The sequence below is a fragment of the Oxyura jamaicensis genome, chromosome 21 (assembly GCF_011077185.1).
Source record: "Oxyura jamaicensis isolate SHBP4307 breed ruddy duck chromosome 21, BPBGC_Ojam_1.0, whole genome shotgun sequence".
NCBI lineage: Eukaryota > Metazoa > Chordata > Aves > Anseriformes > Anatidae > Oxyura > Oxyura jamaicensis.
Window position 1 is genome coordinate 5,347,968 of NC_048913.1, and position 23,164 is coordinate 5,371,131.

General features: G+C 45.4%; 1 long non-coding RNA gene across 1 annotated transcript; it reads left to right on the plus strand.

Moving 5' to 3' along the window:
• Positions 1-6,795: 6,795 nt before the first annotated feature.
• On the plus strand, positions 6,796-21,197 carry LOC118177160. Its single transcript, XR_004755697.1, has 4 exons — positions 6,796-6,896; positions 8,260-8,429; positions 13,425-13,533; positions 21,044-21,197. It is a non-coding gene; the product is annotated as an uncharacterized LOC118177160 (long non-coding RNA).
• Positions 21,198-23,164: the final 1,967 nt, after the last annotated feature.

A 23,164-nucleotide genomic window follows, 5' to 3' on the forward strand; every position in this document is an offset into this window, starting at 1 on the left:
CTGTCTTATTGCCATCACAGTAGCAGCAGCCCAGCAGCAGTCCCCAGTCCCCAGTATGTGCATATCCAGTTTGGAACATAGCCCCATCCCAGTCCCACTTCCCCGAAGTGTCCCAAGCACACCTATCTATCAGCACTCTGAACCCTTTAGAAACACTCCATGCTCTCTCCTTTCTCTACCCAAACTAAATTGCCAAAATCTCTTTGATCCTTGCTTAACAATTACAACCCAGGAACAGTGCAAAAACAAATTTAAACCTTCTGGGCATTACTAGGAGGGATTTTGTACATTACATGTCTGGAGCAAAGCTCTTTCACTGCTGGGAGTGTGTTTGCTGGTAAGTAAGTAAGACAAGGGCTCCCGGCTCCCTCCTCCCCGGCCGATGCTGTGTGTGCATCTTCTCAGGAGTCTGACCCAATTCTGTCTCAGATATGGATTAAACTAATACCTAACAGCAGCCCCCTTCCCATTTTGCAGCTGAGTGTTTTCAAACTCCTGCCTACCATAATCCTGTGTCCTTGACAGGTCTGCAGCTGAAAGGCACCTTATATTCTGCCCCAGATCTGGTAGTAATGTTTTACCAGGTAGTCATACCAGCTAGAGGTGTGAACGAACCTGAATGTACAGAGCTCTGCAAAGGTCTTTTCCCCTCACCGAGCTGGTTTTCTTCTGTACAGACACTACTGATACCTGCAAAAGATTCTTCGTAAGTGCAGTTCGTGTGGCTTTTGCAGGTGATTTAACTGGAGCAGTACTAGATTCCTTCCAACAGTCAGAAAAAGCACTGTGCCCTCCAGGAGCCCAGGCAGAAGTTGGAGCCCTGTCCTTCTCTTGGCACAACCAAAGGTGATCTGCTCTGTCACCATCAAAGGTCAAAGGTGGCCTAGAGACCCAACGTGTTGCCCTATTAAATTCAATGTCTGACAGCTAGGTCCCAGCATGACAGACTTGGCTCTTTTTTTTCTGCTGCCATTTCCCCAGAACATTTAAATTTTTTTTATTTTTTTTTTGGATCAAGCAAATATTGTCTTGACAGTTCTTATAAACATCGTTTGGCTTGGAAACCTGTGTGGAAGGACCATCTGTCCACCTCTTGTGAACATGTAGGTCTTGGTAAACTTACACAAATGTCTCCTGCACAAATGTGCTTCCACACCTAAAATGTATATTTTTTTGTTGTTGTTTTTGTTTTTGTTTAATTTTCTTTTTTTTTTTCTCTGTCTTTGACACCCTGATCTCCATAGTTCCAGGTAAAGAGTCAGTATGCTGTTTTCATTAGTGCTTCGGGGTTTTATGATCCAGGGAAGTAAGGAGAAGTATAATATATATTAAGTATAATAGGCTTTTGTTGAGATGAATGTTAGCTTGCTAAGAGTAACTTAGTATGTTGTTCCACCTGCTAATATGCACATTTAGGAACAATTTTAGAGTATGAAAATATTTAAAAGGAATGCTAATTTCAAGCTGAGAGAATGATGTTTCTGTGGAGAATAAGAAAGCCAGGACTGGGCAGGAAAGAACCAAACTGCGTTAATTTTGATTCTTCTGGTTCAGCGCCATTGCTTTGTGTGTTAATGTATTTCAGATCTTTTGCTTGTCATGCTGTTTTATGAGCTCTCATGAGGTGGAGGGAGAAGAGAAATAAGTAGCCACATTTCTAAAGGAAGTCAAGGGGGAAACGTAAATAACAAAATGAAAGCTGTGGCAACAGCCAAAGAGCTGGAATGAGAAGGGCATAGCAGGCTGCATATTGTAAATAATCACTATGATTAAACTGCATGATTTCACCTAACTTGCTAATGCCTGGTTTTCAAAAGAGCAGCCTGGATTCACCCAGGTGCTGAGCTCTTTTGAAAATATGGAGCTGGTTTTGTCACTGAGTCTGTGCGCATTATGCAGAAATCATATTATCCCTCCTGTTAGAAGCAGAAGAGTATTAGGGAAAATTGAAACTCTGAATTTATCCCTAAAACATCTTTCCCCAGATGTTGAAGCAGATGCATTTTGCTGAGTTTTTGAGTTTTTGAAAAGTAATCTAAACTTGCATGCAAAAGCGCTCAGAGGAGTCAACATGAACATTTATACACCTCCATGATCTTCAATTGAAACTGTTCTATCTGACATAGCTGACCAACTGCAATGGAGTCACTGCTCCAGCCAGTGACTTTTTATCAGAATTTTATGTCCAGAGCAGATAAACTCAGTGAACAGCTCTGAATAATGACTACGCTTCCGGCAGGTCTATTTTCTGTCATTGTAGACCCACGACTTGTATATATTCATCCTTATACAACTTGGTGAGATGTGACAGTGCCAAGGAGTTGCATCTGGTATATACAAAGGAAGCTAAAGAGGTGACTTGATCACAGCCTTTAAGTACAAGGAGAGAGATTTCTGATAATAGAAGGCTCATTAATCTAGCAGACAGTGGCCATGGTGAGATCCAGCGGCTGGAAGTTAAATAGCTAGAAGGGTATCTAGTCTTACTTAGAGTGGAAATAAAATTTCAACAATGCAATAATGAAGTATTGGAACAGCTTGCCTAGGATTGTAGTGGAGGATCTGTTACTGGAAGTCCTTGAAGTGGTGCTGGGTGTCTTTCTAAAAGCATACAATGGCTTAGGTGGTTAGGCTCGTAGGAATGAGGCGGTCTGTTTCCTCGTTGTTCTGTTTGCTAGCTGGTGCAGGGTCTCAGCTCTCCTCATGTGGAAGCCACTTCTAAATTTGCAGTGAGACTTCTCAACACAACTGGTAGAGTGCTGTGAACCTGATTCCGGCTGTTCATTACAACTCTGCTTCTCAATGAGTGTTGGTATTTGAAGCAACACAGAAGCCTAGAGCCAAGATCCCGGGGCAAGGAGAACTGTGACCTAGAACAGAGCAGCCAGTAGTGGTTCTTCTGGAGGTACCCTGATAAAACTGAGCTCTGCCAGCTTTCTTGCCATTAGGAAGACAAAGAAACTGTCACCTCTAGGTCATCACTACCTGTTTCATGTAAGCTGTTTGCCAAGAACTTTTCTGAGCGTTCTGCTTTGCTCCCTCGGGGATTCCTATAGCGTTTCCCCAGGGAATCTCCCTCTGGATGCTGTGCCAGGTACGCATACCTCCCATGCTGGAAATGTAACATACCCAACCTGAAAGTGCACATACAAATAGACTCAGGAGGCTCAATGTTTGAGGCCTCAGTTCCATCATATCCTGTTGTCAGAAGCCTAATGAGCTGCATTATTAAACGGCTCTACACTGTTCCCTTGTGCTGCTGACAAACATGGCCAGTGGGCAAAGAGCAGCTGAACTGCCCAGTTGTATTGATTTCTCCCACGTGCACACGTTCCGCATTGCATTGCTGACGGAGTTAGCATGGTAGTGACTGCACAGAGCCTCTTCCCACGTAGGGAAGGCAAATGTGACTCCCAGAATTTGTTACATCCTACAAATTGAGGAAAGGAAGGCGCTCAGCACATTTGCCTCAGGAGAGAATGTACCTTGTGTGTTTTGAACCCAGACTCGGGGCATTGCGTAGGTGGGGAGTTTCTCTCAAGAAACTTCCCTTGCTCTTGTTTTTCCAGATTTGAGACTGAGTTATCGCTATGATTTCTGCTGTGACAGGACATGCAATCCCAAAGGGCATGTTCCTGCTGTATTACATACTGAGACACGCTGTCAGTTCCTCGGAGAGCCTGCAGTTGAGGTAGGTAAGTTAGGCAGTGGGAAGTGGAGAATCAGAGGCATACAGTTGTCCATTTTATCTCGCCTTGGTTGGCTGAAGGGTGGTTATTCCATCTCTGTTACACATTATATTCAGTCCCAGCTCATGCCTTGCTCATGTCTGTATGCCTGGGCCTGCTGTGAGGGAGTGCCTGGGAGCCCAAGGCTGTGTGGTTGCAGTAACACCCAAGCAAGTAGCTGCCTATTGCAGCCCTCCTGCCCTTGTCCCATGAAATGCACGTGTCAAGTCCTGCTCAGAGGACAGAAGTGGGCACTTGGAAACAGGAAAGCTTTGCTTTCCTGGGTGATAGCTTTGCTATTCCTGGGTGATATAAAGCTTTGCTTTCCTGGGAGAAAGAGAAAGTTTGCCTCGCTGCTGAGCAGCAAGTTCTGAAAACTCCCGTTCCTGCTGGCTCAGAGGGAAGGAGGTAGTGTCCAACTATTTATCCCTCCTAAGGGCAGTCTTGATTTAGGAGAAAGGAACAGGAAATAGCAGTGGTATGAGGCCCATGCAATGCAATTTGGGTGATATAAAACTAACAACAGGCACATCCTGAGTGACAGAATGAGGCTGGGCTGTGTCTGGAGTGTGGCAGGCTGGTGCCTGAGTTTCATGTGCCTCCCTTGCCTCATAGTGGGGTGTGCTGCAGGGAGCTGGAGCACCAGCAAGGGGGTGACAGGGCTGTGAAGGAAATAAATGTACCTGCACAGAGTGCTGCCCCCGGGAATGGCTCGCTATTAATAACAGTAATAACATATGCCAGGATGTGGAAGAAGCATCTTTAGTAAAGTGCTGATCACTGCCACTATCTGGGGCAGAAACAAATTGAAAAAACAGTTTCATTATTTCATAATGCACAGTATTGCCACTTTTGTATTTTTTATTATTTCCCTGTGTTTGAATTTTGTCTGTAGGGGGGCCTGCTGTTTTAAGTAGTCCATGCTGCAGATTGGCAGGTAAATTGTGGGGTGACATGAAGGAGAGCGCTCGGCAGCCCTAGCCAGCCGTAACTACAGTAGTCAGAACAGAAAGGCTCCAGAAGCGAGCTGCTCTCGAGTCTTATCCACTGAGACATGTCACAGTCAGCTTGTCCTCCCTGTGCCCCAGATCCACTGCAAATGGAACAATTTGGAATGCAGCCCAAATCCCACCGGAGCGATTGGGATGCAGATGGCAAGGAAAGATGAAGGTGATTTCCTCCTCTTCTGCCATACTAAATAGTAGAGGTGCAAAGAGAACTTGCTGTACACAAAAGGAGAAAGGGTAGGGGAAGAGAGAGATATGGAATTCAGACAGCTCCTGGACCAAAGTCCCTGCTGAAAGTGAGCTGCTTTCAAGTTCAGGGGATGTCCTTCCATGGGATTAAAGCCAGTGCAGATGCCATGCACAGGATGTAAGCCTGTGCAGCACCCAGGCAATGACAGAGATCAGCCAAGTAGAGATCAGAGGATGTTCCGAAGGAGTTAACCTGGGCAATATCTAAGCACAGAAGTTCCAATAGCTTACCTTTTATTAAGGAAAGTATTTTTATTGTTCTCATGAACTATACTTGGCAAAGCCTCCTTAATACGGAATCATTTATTTTTCCACGGAGAAAGATGGCTGTGAGTGTAGGGTCATTATGGAGAGAGTTGCAGCGTGCTTGTTTGCATTGATTGAATGAGAGTGTTTCATGCTGTTAGCTTATTCAGTGAGTTTCTTTAAGGGTGAGTAATCCCCAGTCCCTGGGGGTGTTCCCTCCAGGCAGACACTGCAGGATTCAGGCTGGCTTCCAAGGTCCCAGCCCCAACACACGCTGGACAGGGGAGGTTGGTCAGAGCTGCAGGGATGCTCCTAAAACTCTGCCAGGGCCATAGCTTACAAGAGTCAGTGCCTGCCAGAGAAGTCATGGTGCAGGGGGGCTCTATGCCAGTGGTTTCTGTGAGTGGGGTGCTTCTGGCCAGCCTGGGCATATAAACTTGAGCCCCCAGACAGAGCAGGCAGGAAGAGCAGCTGCTCTGTCAGCACAGCTAGCCAGTGCCTTGCCTAATAATCATAAGCGTGTCACAGCGCCCTTCGCTGTGGCACTTTGGCTCTGCCATGTGTGAATAGTGCCCCTAATAGCATGTTATGTGTGTCAGGTGTCAAAGAAAATGTATAGCAAGTTCTTGGGGATTCAGCTCTCTGCTCGTTCCCCAGACGGCAGCAGAAATGGCTGTGCTTTTTCCTGCTGTGCTTTTACCTACTCTGCTGGGCACCCCCACCGAACTGAAATGCTCTCACCTGGGTTATCCGTGAGGCTGCATGGAAGTAGCAGCAAAAGACAAACAAGAGAGAGTTTTGCCTTTCTCCCGAGGCTGAGAAAGAAGGTTCTGTGTGTGCTTTTCTCTCTTTCATTTTTTTACTCTTTCGTTTAATGAGATGCACAAAGAAAGGAGGAAAACCAAATTTAATTATAAGGCTGTGTCTTCCTCCCTTCTCTGCCTTTCCGGCCTGGGAAGTGCAATCATCTCCCCTTTGATGCAAGAATGAATTCAGCAGCATGCATTGTTAAATTATTATTTATTTAAAAAGAAAGGAAATTACTTTCAGTTCAGTGCCAGTTTCTAGCCCAGTGAGAACAGCAAAGGAAGAAAATAAAGCAGCAGCACTTTTGGGGGCAGCAGCAAGTACATGTATATGCACACAGCTCATAGAGGAGTCAGGGCAACTGCACTGGAGGGGTGCCTGTTACATGGACATGTATCCCCTCTGGCTAGCACACAGATGCTATGAAAGCAGAGAAAGCAGTGTCTTGTTTAACCCTCTCGAATCCCCATTACATGCTCAATTGTACTGTTATGGCACCTAGAAAGTAATCCACTGTGTCGAATGGTAAGGCTCCAATTTGCAGCCAAGGAGAGAGAGGCAGAGAACAGCACAGCAATATATTCAGAGCCAGGCTGTGGATCAGGGAAGGAGCCAGGCTCCGCCAGTAGCCACAGCCCATCCTAGCAGTAGGCTGTGCATGCCTCCTGTATTTAAAAATAAGCTGAGCACTGGACAGGAGCAATCTCTTTTGTATATTTTTGCACCTTGTGTAGCACAGAGGAATCCTGGCTCGCTGGCTGCTGCTCCTGCTGTGTGAATAGCTGTAATTCACCAAAGCAGGACCATTCTTGTTTGTCAGAACATCCCATTTCAGTGCAAGCATGGGTCTGAGGGAAGGGTGAGTGTCACTGCTGTATTCCTCTTGACCCATCATTTCATTTTTCTGGTTATGAGCCAGCCATCCCCCTGTCCTTGCCATGCTCTGTTATGAGGGAGGATGAGGCCATACAGGCTTCACTGCCTCTGTCTTAATCTGTTTCTCTGAGCTGTGAGCAGCCTGGGACTTTGTGTAAGGCCTTAATGAGGCCCAAGCAAAGGTTGACTTAAAAAATAAAAAAATCCTTTATGATCTGTGCTACAGATGGAGCAACAAATGGATAATAAAAGGGCTGGAGACTAGAGGCAAATCCTCCCCTTAGATTAAGGGGAATTAAGTCCTTTGGGGGATGTGTAATGTATGAGGCTTCATTATTCTTCTTGGGGGAAGCAGCTTATGATCCCTTGGTCAGAGAGATAAAAGGATCATAAACTCAGATGGCTCCACACAGTCCGTGTGACTCAGAAGGCACCGGAGAATCTGCTGGAGGTAAGCTAGGTACAGCTCAGCCTGTCTTGTGCTGTAAAAGCAGGTCCTGTGACACTGGAAATCATAGTCCTCATACTTTAATGTCTGCTCAAGGCGTGTGGGTACCTGCTGTCTGTGGGGATGGTTGAACTGGGGACAGGGTCTGCCAGAGGCAAGCAAAGGACCCCAGAGGAGACAAGTTCAGCCCTGGGGCCCCCACATAAGAAGGACATGGACCTGTTGGAGTGAGCCCAGAGGAGGGCCGTGAAGATGATCAGAGGCTGGAGCAACTCTGCTGTGAAGGCAGGCTGAGGGAGTTGGGGCTGTTCAGCCTGGAGCAGAGAAGGTTCCAAGCTTATAGCAGCCTTCCAGTACCTAAATGGGGCCTACAAGAAAGCTGGAGAGGGACTTCTTACAAGGGCATGTAGTGATAGGACAAGGGGTAATAGCTTTTAACTGAAAGAGGGTAGATTTAGATTAGTTGCAAGGAAGAAATTATTCACTCTGAGGGTGGTGAGGCCCTGGCACAGGTTGTCCAGAGAAGCTGTGGATGCCCCATCGCTGGAAATGTTAAAGGCCAGGTTGGATGGGGCTTTGGGCTGGTGCGAGGTGTTCCTGCCTATGGCCCCTGCCAAGTCTCCAGTGCTTCCTTCACAGTCCCAGTAACTTCCTCTTCTCCAGTCCAAGTGTCCGGCCTTCAGCCTCCTGGGCAGTCTCTGTCACTGCTCCAGTTCATGCCCACCTCTGCTTTCCTCCCATGAACTTTCCTCCCCCTGACCCACGCCCCCATCTCTCTTATACCTACCCCTGTCTGAACCTGATCCACATTGTGATGCCCAAATGCATTTGTTGCACCTACTCCCAGCTCCTGAATCCTTTTGATCATTTGATTGATTTTTTTTTTTTTTTTTGGCAGATTTTCAGCTGATTTATAGCGTTCTGAGAGGTCCCAACACATCCTCTATCTTTCCTCAGCTTTGGGAACACTTGCTTAACCTGTAATCAGCATGACTCAAAACAACATCAGTGTCTGTCTCTGGAGCAAAAAGAAATAATGCGCTTTGTTCTGCTGCTTCCTATTCAAAGGTAAATTGCTTTGCTTTTCTCCGAGAGCAGATGCTCGCTTCTTTTCTTTCTCTCTCTTCCTAACGTCTAACCGATTTGGGAGAAATCACATTCCCTGGTTTCCTTATGGAGCTTGGGGATGGAGAGAAGCTTTTTTACTGGAGATCTTGACATATCTCTTACTGGTGAGTTGTAGATCAAAGAAAGACAATGTACGCTCTAGCACTGGTCATGGCACTGCAGAGGGGAGCGTGCATCTCTGTGCGTCTCTGAGTTTGCTTTCTGTATTCCTACCATGCTGATAGATTCCACACACAGTTACATCCCTGTGTGTGCCCCTGTCCTTTGGATGTGCCGAGCTGTTGTACACGCATTTTTTTGGACTTGGGAGTATCTGGTGGCCTTGTATAAGTATCCTGTATGTTACTGTGACTTCATACGTGCATATGTCCTTGTGGGTCTCAGGTCACACGTGTGACTGCACTTCAGGGCAGCAGGTTGGCTCCTGCTGAGGAGTCAGCTTTAGGTTACAGTACAATCCCCACTGCCATATAGTGAAATGCTGCAGCTTGCTTTCGATTTCTTCAAGTACAGGGCATCATCTTTCTCCTCTGCAGTGGAGTTGGGGATAATTCCTTCTGCCAGTGGCATCTCCCCAACAATAAAATGCCTTTGCCATCAAAACCATCCAGTTGTCATACCTGGAAAAGATTAATAACTACCACGAAGCTCTGTAAATAGCAAATGGGAAAGCAATCTCTGATTGCTGCTCGTATGGCTGGCACCAGAGCACCCTGCCCAGCTGTGTGAAACGTTGTCATTTGTGGCTCTAAAGCAGGTCCACCTGAGTCACTACAGACAACAAAATATTTTTTGTGTCTGTAATTTTGTTTTTCTTTGTAACTCTGAAGTTCTGAGAAAAGCCAGGTGGATTTTCCACTCTTGGCTCTCTCTGTCTCCTCTTTCTTTTGTTTCTCTTTCTGCCTCTGCAAAGATGTCACCATGATGAAGCTCTTGATAGATTCCTGGGTGACTCCCACCCGGTGGTGATGGATTGCTGCTCTGTGCTGCACGCTCCAGCTGTCTCTGCGGTTCAGTCTGCTGGATTGACAGGACCCATAAATCACTCTGGAAGGCAAAGTGCCTGAGAGCTCTGTCCCCGTCTGTGATGTGCTGATGGGACATAGCCTCACATACCTCACATGCATGTGGGCTGTGGCAGAATGGAGTGGCTGTGGATCTCAGAGCTGGCTGCTAGGTGCTCGTGTGCCCCTCTTTGGGTTCGAGGAGGCTGGGTGAAAAGGGCTGGGAACATGTCTCTCCTATTTCTCTTCACTTTCTCTTCAATACACAATTCTGTTTTACAGAATTGGAGACCAAGGAGCTATGACATGGAGGAACATGTAGGGGAGAACTGGGACAGTGAATGATAAGGGGCAGGGGGCATGTGCCATGTGGGCAGCTGCAGAGCCTCCTCACCAGCAGGACCAGAAGATATGGATAAAAAGCAGGGGAAGGGAAGTGTCTGGATAGTGCTGCTGTCTTTTGGTTGGTCCCCACTTGCCTTTTTGGGGGTGGAATACAAGGAGCTGAAGGGCACAGTGAATAAAGAACCTTGGGAGAAGAAAAAGGGAATCTCAGCATGGCAAGCAAGTAAAGCTGCACGTTAGACTATCCTGGAATGCAAGGGACACTAGTTCTTTGCAGGCATCCGGGAATTTGTCCATGAGAGCCCGTGCAGCAGTAGCGCTCCATCCCCTTGATGCACGTGCCTCCTGTCCACCATGGGTGTAGCACAGACAGCATCGATCATACCTGCAAAGCACCCAAACCTCTCCTGTGCAAATCCTACAATTACATCAAGGAAAATCCCCAGTTTATTCACCCCAGTTCTCATCAGGACAATCGCCTCACAAATCCTTGTAACCACCATACTGGCTGTAGCTTTGTGAATCTGTAGAGTGGTCCCAAAAAATGGGGGCTACCATTTTCCACAGGGTGGCAGCAACATGCTTCCATTTTGCTTGCCGAGCGATCCCACTTCGGTGCTTCTCTGTCAAGGTTCTGGCTAAGATTAAACCTGAAAAGAGAGATGTTTCTAGGAAGGAGAGGGGGAAATTTGCATGTGCTCCTTGCAGACAGCAAACATCCACAGATGAAGCATCCTTACAATGTTAAGGGGCAGCAGGCAGAGCTGGGTGCAGGATGTGCCTGCTTCTTTCCAATGCAGCATGAACCTGCCTTCCAGATTAACACCACTGCTTCGTTCCCCCGTCTCAGGAATTCCTCAGGGTGGAATAGAGAGAGATTTCGTTTCCCAGAGGCTGAAACTGTGAAATGACAGATGAAATTTTTATTATGATGATTTTTATTTTTGTGTCTGGGTTTGCAATGATGGTGAAAATTCTCAACAAAAATACCTCATGAATATTCAATTACAGTGCCAGCAACACTTTGCAGTCATGGATTATTTATACATGAAATAACCAAAGCTTCATAAATAATAAAATAGCAGCAATCTCTGCTGTGTTTTATGTTCCCCATAGCCAGCACGGGGGCGGGGAGGATGTGTCTTTGTAGCACATTTACATGCTGTATCAGCCCCTTGCAGGCTGGGAGTAGCAGGGAGGACAGAGATAGCAGAACAAAGTGTGAAGGTAAAGGCACTAGAGGTGTGGATGTGCACAGCACAATATGTGCACAAGGAAATGTTTCATTTACTTTGCTGGTGGGTGAATCTGGCAGCAGAGAACAGCATGAGGCTGTGTGGGAGAGGGACTGCAGCAAGGGGGGAAAACTTATAGCCAGAGTGTGTTGTCTGGGGGCAAGAGCACTGAGCGCTTGGCTGCCTTCGGCTTGGTGTAGCATGACAGCAGTTATCTATATGCCCATAAACATAAGGGATGTCCCATAAGGGACTGCAGTAATATCAGGGCATCTTGTTGTTTAAGAAAGGAAGCCCTCCCTTCTCAGATTTTGCCCTAACAGATCTGTGCTTGGTGGCTTCAGATCATCCAAAAAGCCCCGTGCTGGCAGAGCTAATGGTCCCCTCCTGGGAGAGGCTCGGGTCAGCCTAAGTGGGCATGGGTAAAAGAACAGAGCCCCTCTAGCCAGAGCAGCACCCTCTCACAGCCCTCTTTCGCCTTTAAGTGTGTTTTAATGCCCAGCACAAATCTCCCTCCCTCCCATTTTCCAGCTGAAAGACTGGCACATGCTATACAACTTGTTATACAAGTGACCCAAGGGAAAGAAGCATGATTCTGGGGAATGTCGAACGGAGCTCTTCTCCAGCCTAACCCCACTGTTCAATCAATAACAAAACAGGGTAAGACTTATAAGTTGTTTTCCTTAACACTAGACAGCAGTGTGAGCACCTGATCTTTACAGACTCCACCGCTTTCAGGAGAAAGGCTCTTTAGCCCGGGTGCCTTTGCTGGGTACTCAGCAATGAATTAATCCTATGGAGATGAACAGAGGGAACAAAGCCCTCCATTGCCCAGAGTTTTCCCTCCTTTCCTGAAGGTTTATGCTGATGTTCCTCTCTTTACCACTCCCGCTGGGAAGCACTAAATGCCAAATCACTAAAAATGTCGTTGGTTGCTCTGAGGGATGATTCATCACTCCAGTTTGGTGGCAGCATATTTATCCCCCCATGAGCCCACCCGGCAAGAGAAAAGAGATAAATTGCTGTCATCTCTTTTTATGGAACATATAATCAGGTGGTAACATGGAGAGTCGCCTCAGCTCAAAGTCATCCAGGATGAATTATTCATTCATTTAAAATGTGTTAAAATGAAAGGGAATTCTTCCTGATGCAGTATCTCTTCCTGGCATTGCTGCTGTTGGGCGTTGCTTGAGGAGTCCTGTTCCGATGCGTATCATGAAGCATGAATGGTTCTGCACTGCTCCCAGGGAAGAAGACAAATGTCCCTGCTTGTGGCTCAGGGACAGAATCACAGAATCACACAATGGGTGGCTCAAATGTTTCTCAGCATCCTCCTGAGAGCTTGTCAATGGGGCTTGGATCACATCTAGGCCTTTTGGGGCTGGATCTTTGCACATGGGAGAATTTAAACTCCTGTCTGGATGCTGACTGAAGGCTTCTCGTGTTTATCCCCCTAGGAAGATTTGTTCCACGAAACTTGTCCCTATCACAATGGAAACCTTCTCACAGTAAGCTCAAGGAGGCCATGGTTCTCAGAGTAAAAAGGCTGAGGTAACTTCTTCTGAAAATATTTCAGAAGTAGCCATCTAACTATGACTGTGCCTCTGTCCTGCAGCAGCGGGGAGTCTGTATTTTTAGAGATTGCCTTCTGGCTGCTTGCTAGTCTGTGTATGAGGACAAGTGATTGCTTAAATGGGACACCTTGAGTTCTAATGCCCTTGGTTTGGATTCCTCAGCTGGAACTGCCTATTTTTTGTTAATTGTTACATAATCTTATATATATATATATATATATATATATATATATATGGTTTATCGAAGAAGGAAAAGTTTATATAATAGTTCTAGAAGAACATCTAGCAGCTTGGAAGCATGTCTGACGTTGCTGAGTCACTGGAACACAATGAGACATCCAGCATGGAACAGGCCTTCTACTGAGCTTTACTCTTTCACCTGAGGCTATTTTTAGCATTATGTTGAAAAGTGTGTGTTTTTTACTCACTGGAAAATGGCCTTTAATGAAAACTTTCCCAAAAAGTGTTGTTAATTGACAAATATGGACTTTTCATGATTCTGTAGTATGATTTTTCACTGTGTGACTATTTGAAATAATTATCAGCTTTTCATATTTAACAAGACAGACATCTTTTCATGTTAAAACTTGTTTTTGTTTGTCTTTGTATTGAAAAATATTGATCATGATTCTGTGAAAAGTTTTGAAAGAACTGAATATCAGCTCTTCCATTTCCCATCTCAGCTAAAAAGGAAGGAGAAAAATGCTCCTGATACAGAGAAAAAAATTCTGTACCCACTTTCTCCACGTAACCAATTTGATGCTGTTCCTTTTCCAGAGGAATCATACTGGGAAGCAGAAGTTGCTGAGAAGGAGAAAGATTCAGTACCCAAACTCACTGGAAAAGGATGTGCAAGAGAACCTCCGGATATTCCAGTGGGTTTCAGGTAGGAGGTGTTACACATAGCACACGTTTCTGGGACTACATGGTAATTTTTGTGTTGTGCCATGGAGAAAATATTGATTCCTTCCTGCATCCTAATTTGTCTGTGCAAAAACGTTAGAAAGTCCTTGTAACACCTAGTTCTACCATTGCTTTCCTGCCCTTCAAATCTGACCTCTTGAGGCACCTCTTACCATGTTAATTAAAGCCCACACAAACACCAGGACAGAAGAGACTGTCTCAGTTCAGAACTGTGAGTGTATGTCCATGCACTAACAAGACTGGCAGGATGTCTGAAGGGTCCTTGGCTCAGTCAGCTGGAACATTTAGGTGTGAACAGTAAACTATTTAAACTTGGATCCGTCAAGAAAACTTGGAAACATCTCCCATCTTTCTTGATGCAATCTTTGGTCATTGTCAGAAAGCCATAATTGCTTGATTTATTGTTGATTTGTTTTATGTCACCTGTCAGAACAGTTGCAAATTGTGTTTTTTAGTACAGAGAGAGAACGTGTATTTAAATAATGAGTACTTTCTGTTGCATGATCTCAGCGTGCATGAGGTAAATAAAACCTCCACAAGGAGGGAATGATATCTTCTATCCCTGGTTTGTGAGTGGGGAAATTAAGACATGAAAAACTATACAAGGTGCATGTGAGAAATCACGTAAAGTCCCCTGACATCAGAACTGCTGAAATCATCCTTTCTTCTCCACATGCTGGAAATTAAGGAACCAGTTATTGATGAAAACTCTTTGTTTTAATGATCACTTCCTCCCTATACCTTTTTTTTTTTTGGTGGGGCCAGGGGGAGGATGCAGTAGACGGGGGGGATAATTCTTTTTCATTTGATTTTTACTCATTTATGCTCACTTTAAATCCAATAACAACAACCACAAAAAAATTAAATTACTTTCTACTGAGATTAAGGCCACGTGTCTTATCTCTACTCTGTCCTAGAGATCTAGGGCAGTTCCCATTTGCCATACAGGTAAATCAATTTACAAGGCATTTGTAAGATAATGGTGAATGAAGCATGAGCTTGTTATGTCCATGGAGAAATTAGTACTTGAACACTACTAAAAGAAGTAAGGAAGAAAAAATGAGCAAAAAGAAATGAGAAAGGTTATAAACACATTAAGCTGGGCTTCCCTGCTCCAGTGTTTGGAGCTCTCTCAGCTATAAATTGTATTGATTATGAAACTTATTGGAGCTACCTGCTGCTATCAATTACTTTCCGCTTACTGCTTTCTTTACCTGCTGGGCAGCCAGCAGCCTGACAGAACCGAAGCCCCAAGCCATCATAATCTGGAGCTCATGAGAACTGTAAATCAGAAGAAACAGTTTTCCACTATTGCACAAGAAAGGGCAACAACCTGCATTTGGTGGGCTGTTTGTGGTGTCAGGAATTGGGATGGGAGAAGCCCATGAGCCTATGGGATATGAGAAGTCCTTCAAAATACTGTGGACTTCTGTGACAGCCGGTTCTCAGCATTTAGTCCCGTGGAGGAGCTGCCAGTCCTGTACAGTGCAGTGTGCCTGGGGCTGGATACTGCCTTCAGACAGAGGCAAACCAAGGTGTTGTAAGGTAATGAAATAACTGTGTGTAAGGGATGGGGTGGAAAATTCATAGGACAGCATGATTTTCCTGCTTTTCCATACAGTGCTGCAGTGACTCCAATGAATCAGGGAAAATCTGATCTAACACTATGCATTTTAAGGAGCCATTGTGGTAAAAAAAACAACAGGGGAAAACAGAGCCACAAGACCATGAATGTCAGGCACCTTTCTTCTGTTCTGGAGTCTCTTTGTAACTTCCTTTTATCCTCTGTGATGATTCCTCTGCAACGTGCAACTCTTGACCCTTCAGAATCTCTGATGATGTAGGAAAGGGTTGTTATGTTCACTGATTCTTTATAGAGTTCTATAAAAAAATATATATAAACAATAAAGCAAAGTCTAGATCTTCCTTTCAGAATTCAGACCTCCAGAATTAGAGCAGCCCACAGGATTTTGTTGGCCAGAATCCAATAAAATGAATGGAAATGAACATCCAAGTTGTTGAAAAGGCTTTGAAAATCTCAGCCTAAGTCCTTTAAAGTCCATTTCCTTTCTCACTGCTGTGACTTCAGGTCAGCTTGGGCTCTTGACTTCACTAACTGCTTTAAAACTACCTTGAATTTCTCAGCTCTTTTATCCTGTGGGATTTTTCTTTCTCTGCTTTTCTTTCTTTTTCTTTTTCTGACCCTTCATATTTTTTTTCCCTTCTTGCACACAAACAGCCAGGCAGAGATGCAGGGCAGGGGCAATGTGGGGGTGTGCCCCATTCAGAAATGTGCCCCTGGCGTGCCCTGCATCCAGATCACCTCGGGCTGTTGTCAGTTCTTGCCCACTAAGCAAAACGAGGCTGAACGACAGCTGCTGAAAGAACCCTGAAATCTGTAGGACAGTGTTGGGAACCTGTCAGCTCTGCCTGCATGAGGCCCTGAAGTGTAATGCCGTTTGCTTTGGTCCTCATGTTGCACAGCGATGGTTTATCAGTTGAGGAACCAGTGAACTTGCTGAAACGTTGCCCATTTCAATGGTGTTTACTGTGAATGTTGCATTATTTCATCTTCTTTTTAAAACCCTGTAGATCTCAGAGGAACAAGATGCCACAGATGGTTTGTTTTGTTCAGAAGTCAATTCCTGTCTTTCACAGGGGCAGTGAAAAGCTTGCATATTTGACCCCGGTGCCACCTACGGTCAGAAGCCTCAAAGCAAGAGCCCTTATTGATGAAAGTGTCCTGTTTGATAAACCGATCTGGTGGGTTATAAAGTGACTTAGATTTTGAAATCAAGAGACTTCAGGAAGTTCTAAAACATGCTGGCTGTCAGCAGCCCTCTTATCCACATGTATCTATTGCCCAGCCACTGATACCTTAAAGCTGCACGAAGATCTGAATACTTTTCAGAAATTAATCCCTTGAAGGCATTATGTCCGTAGGATCCTGAGTTGTTAGTCCTGTTTGAAAACTCAGGCTTTGTGCTCACTGTACAAGTGCTAGGGAGATTTTGGGGGATGCTGGTGGTTAGTACAAACTGAGCTGGAAAAAATAACATTATCCTTTGTACCTCAGCAGGGTACATCTGCAGCACACTGCTAGCAGGGCTGTGCAACTGCATTCTTGAGCTGGAAGGTGGAGAACTCGGGATATTTTTACTTTTAGGGCATTCTTTTTAATTTCCTGGGTCATGACCATGTTTCAGTATGGTGCAAAGGCACCTGCAGCCTATCTGAAGTCTTCCCCTGTACTTTTAGCCAGATATGACGGTCTTTACTTTTTTCCTGGTCTTCTGTATCATGAACAGAGCTCTTGTGTTGCTTCCTACCCAAGAGACAGCTGCATTTTATTTGCATGGACAAAAAGAGTCTTTTTAATGTAAAAAGCTGAACATGACTATATACTGCAAAGATATTTAGCATGCCAAAAAAAGGGCAATCTTGTTCTAGGGTGGCAAGAATTTATGTTTCACTTGTTAGAGCGCAGTATGAACTCGTTATTTTGATAGTGTACATTTATCTTTCTATTTAAAATTGTAACAAATTCACCCCCAGACTGGGACATCTCGCAGTTACTGCTCAGCTTTACATCTTTGCATCTTGAAAAGTCTTTGTGACAAAGGAGACTGAACTCAGATCTGCATGGTCCAAAATTAATCACTCTTCATACTGGAGCTAGAGGAATTTGCTGAGGTCCTTAATGAGCAAGACACAGGAAGGGACTGCAACACAGGTTAGCATCTCCGAGCCTATGCACCAGAGAGCAATGAAATCCTCATGTGGAAGAATACACTGGCACATGCACTTGTCTTATGCCAGTTCATTTGCCTACACTGTATATCTCTCAACTGCCACATTACAATTGTAATGCCTGTAACAGGTCCTGAAATTAGTCATAAGCCACATTCCTTTGACCTTCTCTGTATTCTGCTCAGATTCGCTGCTTCTGCCAGTTTAGCCAGGCAGCCAGAGAGTAAATAAATGCTTCCCACCTGGCAGGTGCAGAAAGGTTAGATTTGCATAAAGTGGCCAGTGTAAATTTCTCCTGTTTGTTGTCACCTCTTCTCTCCAACTGGGAATTCCAAGGCAGAGATAAATGTCAGCTGGAAATAGCACTTCAGTGTCAGCACTTAATCTCTTCCTGCTATTTCCCCATAGCCACATTGTGCTGCTCTCTACCACGTGGATCAGCCAATCACCTCCTACATGAGCGTCTCATTACTGCGCTCTTCTGTTAATGCTTTGCTTACAGTCCTGACTTTCCTCATATGTTTTCTGTTTGTAAATTGAATTCTCCTCAACTGATAGGTCACTGTGCTGAAATGGTTGTGTAACACAGCCTGCTACTAATTTTATTCCCCAAATAGTTCAGCGTGTCTATACTGTCTCTTCCTGAGCCTACGCAGATTAAGGATCACATAGATCCTCTCAATATGTTTGTCATACAGCAGACCGTATGTATGACTTACAGATCACTGTGAGCTCCCAGGCTAAGAATGCAGTTCTGCAAAGCTCTCAGCTGTTCCTGGGGTCACTGATTGCTGTCCTCTTGCTGATGTTACTGAGGATCCAAGAGAATCCAAGAGTTCTGCATCTTGGGCTCTAAAATTTCAGCAGTGCTACTCTGTAAGTGCTTGTCTCTTGCTCAGGTACTGTTGGCTAATGGGGATGCCACTGCCAAAAAGAAAAAGAATCAGATCCTCATGAGTGGCTCCAGTGTTTCAGGTCTTTGGAACTCATTTAAGGGTCTGCTGCTTGTAGATGTGTTATGCTATAATGGTTGAAAAGTCTTTACTCCACAAGAGCAGGGACTCCCCAATTCCTGCTTCCCCACTTACTCTGCTTTTAGCTCTCTCTAGCTGTTAGTAACACTTAGGAGGGGAGGACTCTATAATCACACTTTTCTCTAATATCACTTCTCTCTTTTTGATTGTTTTAGGTTTCCCTTGATGTTCTAACTGCTCCTGGTGATATGCTCCAGCTCTGATTATTTTTCTTTTTCATCTTCTTGTTTTTCTCATTCACACACACACACACAAATGCTCCTCTACTAGTCTACAATAAAGTTCTCAACTGTGTGTTGTAGCTCGTGCTCAACCCTTGTCTTTGTCTGTGACTTGAACGGTGACCTCTGTTGCTTCAGTTTGTACCAAACAGAGACACCTAACTGTTCTTTGATTTAGCCTGATTCAGAGACAGCAGGCCTACTCACTGGTTCCAGTGTTATTTAACCAAAACAACAAGGTCCATCTTCCTTCTGCTCTGCCCATGTGCTACAGTGATCCCGTCTTACCAACAGCCACCTGACTCCCACATTTTCCTGCAGCCTCCGTCTGTTCTTGGTAGAGTCCCCAATTCCTTAAGAGCTGTTTCCTCACTGATCTAAATCAGACTCACCTGTACCCTTGGAATAAATTGTGCAATTGTTTTTGCATTTCTTCAAGAGCAATTTGTCCCCTTCATTTTGTACTGTGGTGGAGGATGGCATTCTGCTCTGTCTCTCCTTCTATAATGTTTTCAAAATGTGCTGTTTCTGACATCCTCTCCAGCGCTGCTCATGCTGCCTTCAGTAAGAGGGAGGAGATGAACGAAATAGATCAGTAATTTGTTTCTAAATCACCTCCCAAACAAAGCCAGTGCTGAAGGTCACCTATAATGAAGCTACCAAACAGGTAAAGCCTCACAAGCAAAGAGAAAAAGAGGAAAAGGAAAGTGAGGCTGGGGATGAATTCATGGTAATCTGGAAGCAAATTCATGGAGATGCAGGTGTTTGAATTGGAGTTAGGGATGCTAACAGGAAGGTCACAAGAGAGAAGGTGCTTGTGTGGTGGTTCTCTGTTGTAAGAAGGGCTGCACGGTCCTTTAGGGGTGCTTAGCCCTAACAGGGGCTCTAGCCCTCTAGCCCTCTAATCGCTTCCCATAGCAGAGTATGGAGAAAAGAAGCTCTGTTAGCAGGAGTGAGGGAAGGAAGGACAAGCAGGGCTCACCCCAACATACAGCCTTAAAATCACAGAAATGTTCAAGAGAGTGGTTGGGGTGGCCTGTCTTTACAGTGACCCTCTGGGGTGCATCATAGTAATAGTTTGCTAGTATCCAAGAGAGAAGATGTGATATTTAGTGGGAAAATATTTCCTGGTGGTGTCCCTGGAACCCCCTCCGTACCTCCCTCTTTCTGGAGAATGCAGTTCCCCAGCCCAATGAGAGCATCCTTTTATCTAGGCACTTGGCTCCCAGAGCTCAGGGTGATATTTATACTGGCAGCGGTGGGAAGAGGAACAGAAATAGCATACTCGGTGGGTTTTACAGTGCCTGTCATATTTATTGTAGTTCTCTGGAAAAAGACTTTGGGAAAAACAAGCAGGAAGTAAATCTCTTTCTTCTCTGGGGAGGCTGTTTGGATTGTGAGAGATTTCCACAGCTAAGTTCAGAAGGAACTTTTCAAACTGCTGGGCAAGGGAATTGTAGAGCATAAGCCGTGGCTTTCAGGGGGTATGCTCAGCAATCTCTCTGTATGTATATCTCATGGGCTCAGTGCCTCTGGGGAGGGCTTTGAGCCATTGATGATGAAAAGGCGTCAGTCATCTGTTACAGCAGCGTTTGACAATTGCTTATCTGTGGGGTAAGAAACTACATGAGAAGGCTGGTATGTTGAGCTAGACTTTTAAGTGTGTTTCAGAGCTTCTGGAACGAAGCCTGAAAGCAAAAGTCTTGAGGGTGTTTTGTCATGGGCTTTTGCTGGGGGAAGATCTCAAATGCCTGTGCTTTGGATGTCACAAAGGCAGCATCCTTGGAGAGCTTATTATCGCATCTCCTTGAACAACTGGCCACTCCCAGAGGGCCACATGTAAAACAATGCAATGAAGAGCTGTTGCCTTCAGTCTCAGGGTAGAGCTCTTCTACATCACACCCCCTGCCTCTTTGTACAGCTTGGACGTGTGGCCTTTGGCTAGTGAAGCTGTCTGAAGCTCTGAAAACCCAGGCCTGCCCCTAGTGCTCATTACCTGCCTTGTACAGCAGGAGCCTCCACCAGCAGCCCCCTCAGGTAAATAGCTGGTATGTTGTAAGATCCGAGAGGATCGATGTGATTGGGAAAGTAAACTGGATGCAAAGCCATTTTATGGGGAAAACAGGACGGGTAATTAGGCCTGACAGAAGTTTTTGACAGACACATGAGCACATTTGTCTTTGAGCACGTGCCAACATGCATGCAGTATAGACAGCTGACACAGGATATTAGGAACTTGTACACGTAGAGAAGTGTTCTTGGTGATAATACTGCCCATATCTGTGTAAGTGGCACATGTGACAGAAGCTTGGAAATGTTGAAGAAATGGTTAACACTTCCTGGTCTGTGCTTCCGTTTTCTGCAGTTACAGGATATGCTACAGCCAAAAATGTTCGTTTGTTTTCTGGAATTTTCCATCAACACCCCTCTGTCCTACTGCTAGGTTTTGTCTTTCTTCTTTATTTAGGTGTCCCACCTATTACAATGCCTTTGTTGATATCCAAAAAGACCTAACAATGCGGTGGCCAAATAAACAAGCCTCCGAGATCCAACTTCTGCACGTTCAGATAAGCAGATCTCCCCAAAACATGCTTTTCAATGGCAACACCTGGTGATGTCCTGTGGCATAGCAGTGAAAATGGATCTTTTCCAATATTAAAAAAAAAAAAAAAAAAAAAAATCTGAGATTTTCCTGCAGAGTTTTTGTACTAGAAAATCATGCCCTTGGTTGCAGGCTCATCTGTTAGACAATGCATCTTGACGTCACGCATCCTGAGCCAAGCTGTGGTCCAGCGTTTCCTGCTAGAACACATAATTGGGCTGGGGAGCAAAGAGCAATTGTGGGATACAAAACCAACTCTCCACGGGACTCTTTACAAAGATTTTTCGCAGTGGGAGCTGGCCACATTCCCCTGAGCTGCACAGATGCTTGAAAAAGGGGGCTCGAATTTCCATGGCAACAGGCTGCATTCTGCTGACTCCGGCAGTCTGTCACTCTCCGGATATGTCTGTCACCCCCCAGCACTCCGAGTTTCAAGGCCAACAATGTGTGATGGACAGAGATTGAAGCGGGATTGTGCTGGGGTCAGACATCCTGGCCGAGAGAATGCACTGCAAACATGTTTGGGGAGAGGCACTGCAAGGTTAAGGTGACACCGCTCAATTCTCCAGTCGGGCTCAGATGCCAGTTACAATAGGATCTTGCTAGCTGAGCCACTGCCTGGTTACTAGGAAGTTCAAAGGCATCATGTCACAAGATAATTGTGCCCTTTTCTAGTTCCTCTCATCTGAAGTCTCTTATCTAAGTCAGATGACTCAGTCTCACTGTGCCTCTGTGAGGCAGTCACAGGGGAAACGGAGGCAGCCCAAGCAAGTCACCGATACGGATAATGCTGGTGCCAGAGCTAGGAGCAGGATCAAGTTCTCATTTCCTCTGTTCCCCCACCTCATTGCAAGGAGCTGTCACCTCTCAAGGAGACTGTAAAGTGGGAGGGATATTCCTGGTTCGAGAATCACTTCCATGAGGAATAAATGTTTAACATGCACATCCTCAAAATAGCAGGTAAAAACATTGTCGTGCGATAGAGGACAGTAGCCATGGACAAAGCCGAGGAAAGGGAACGTTGTGCTAGGAACTGAGGGTGGCACGGGCTGAGGAGTGTTCTCTTGCTGGGTAGGAGTGAAAGAGGAGGATGGCGAGGTGCAGTAATGGTGCTGGAAGGCTGAGAACTCAGATGGGAAAGGCTCCGTCTCTCACAAGTTCATTTTGAGTTCAGTGTGAGCTCAGGGGCTGGCACAAATCTTGTTTCCCATGACCCATACATTTCCCTAGAGCTGCAGCAAAAATGCGGGTTATGGCTTACAAGAGAGGGTCTGCTGGGAGGGTTGTGCATCACAGGAAGCCAAAACGCTGGATACTGGGGAAGAGGGCAGAGAAGCTCAGAAAGGAGGTTGCTGTCGTGATCTTTGAGATATCTGCCAAGCTGCCTGGGGAGGTCTTCTTTAGACTTGAAAGTGAGGATCCTGGTTTTTGGCTGTCACATGCAGCATGGAGCTGGACTGAGAAACCGAGGGAGAGGGGTGGGGTGCTGCCCTGCTCTGTCATGTGGGTATATACACGTGTGGTTTGCTGCAAAATGAGGGGCTGGCATGTAGCCCACTAACCTCAACTTGCTACACGAAGGGAAAAAAGCCATATCTTGGCCTGCTCAGAACACCAATCACACTGTGAAAAAGAGATCCAATGAAGACATCACTTCTACGTGCAAATGGGGATGGAGAGAGCTGCAACCCTGCTGAGAACCAGGTTATCCTTAGGAAACTGGCCTGCAGGGGAGGCTGAGCAGCTAGCTGTAGGTTAGCAGGCAGCATTTGCCTCTCTGCAGAGAGAACAAGTGTGTTTATATGTCTAGAGCTCTCAGGAATGTTTATGGCTGAGGAAGGGTGTAAAGCTCATTGGATTCAAGTCCTTGGTGGATAATTATTCCCTCTTTCTTCCTCCCCCACTCCCCACGCCCTTCTGTCCTGGGTGTGAGACAGGGTTCACAGACTATAAATGGACGCAAAGCCATGTGCTTCGTGTTGGAGA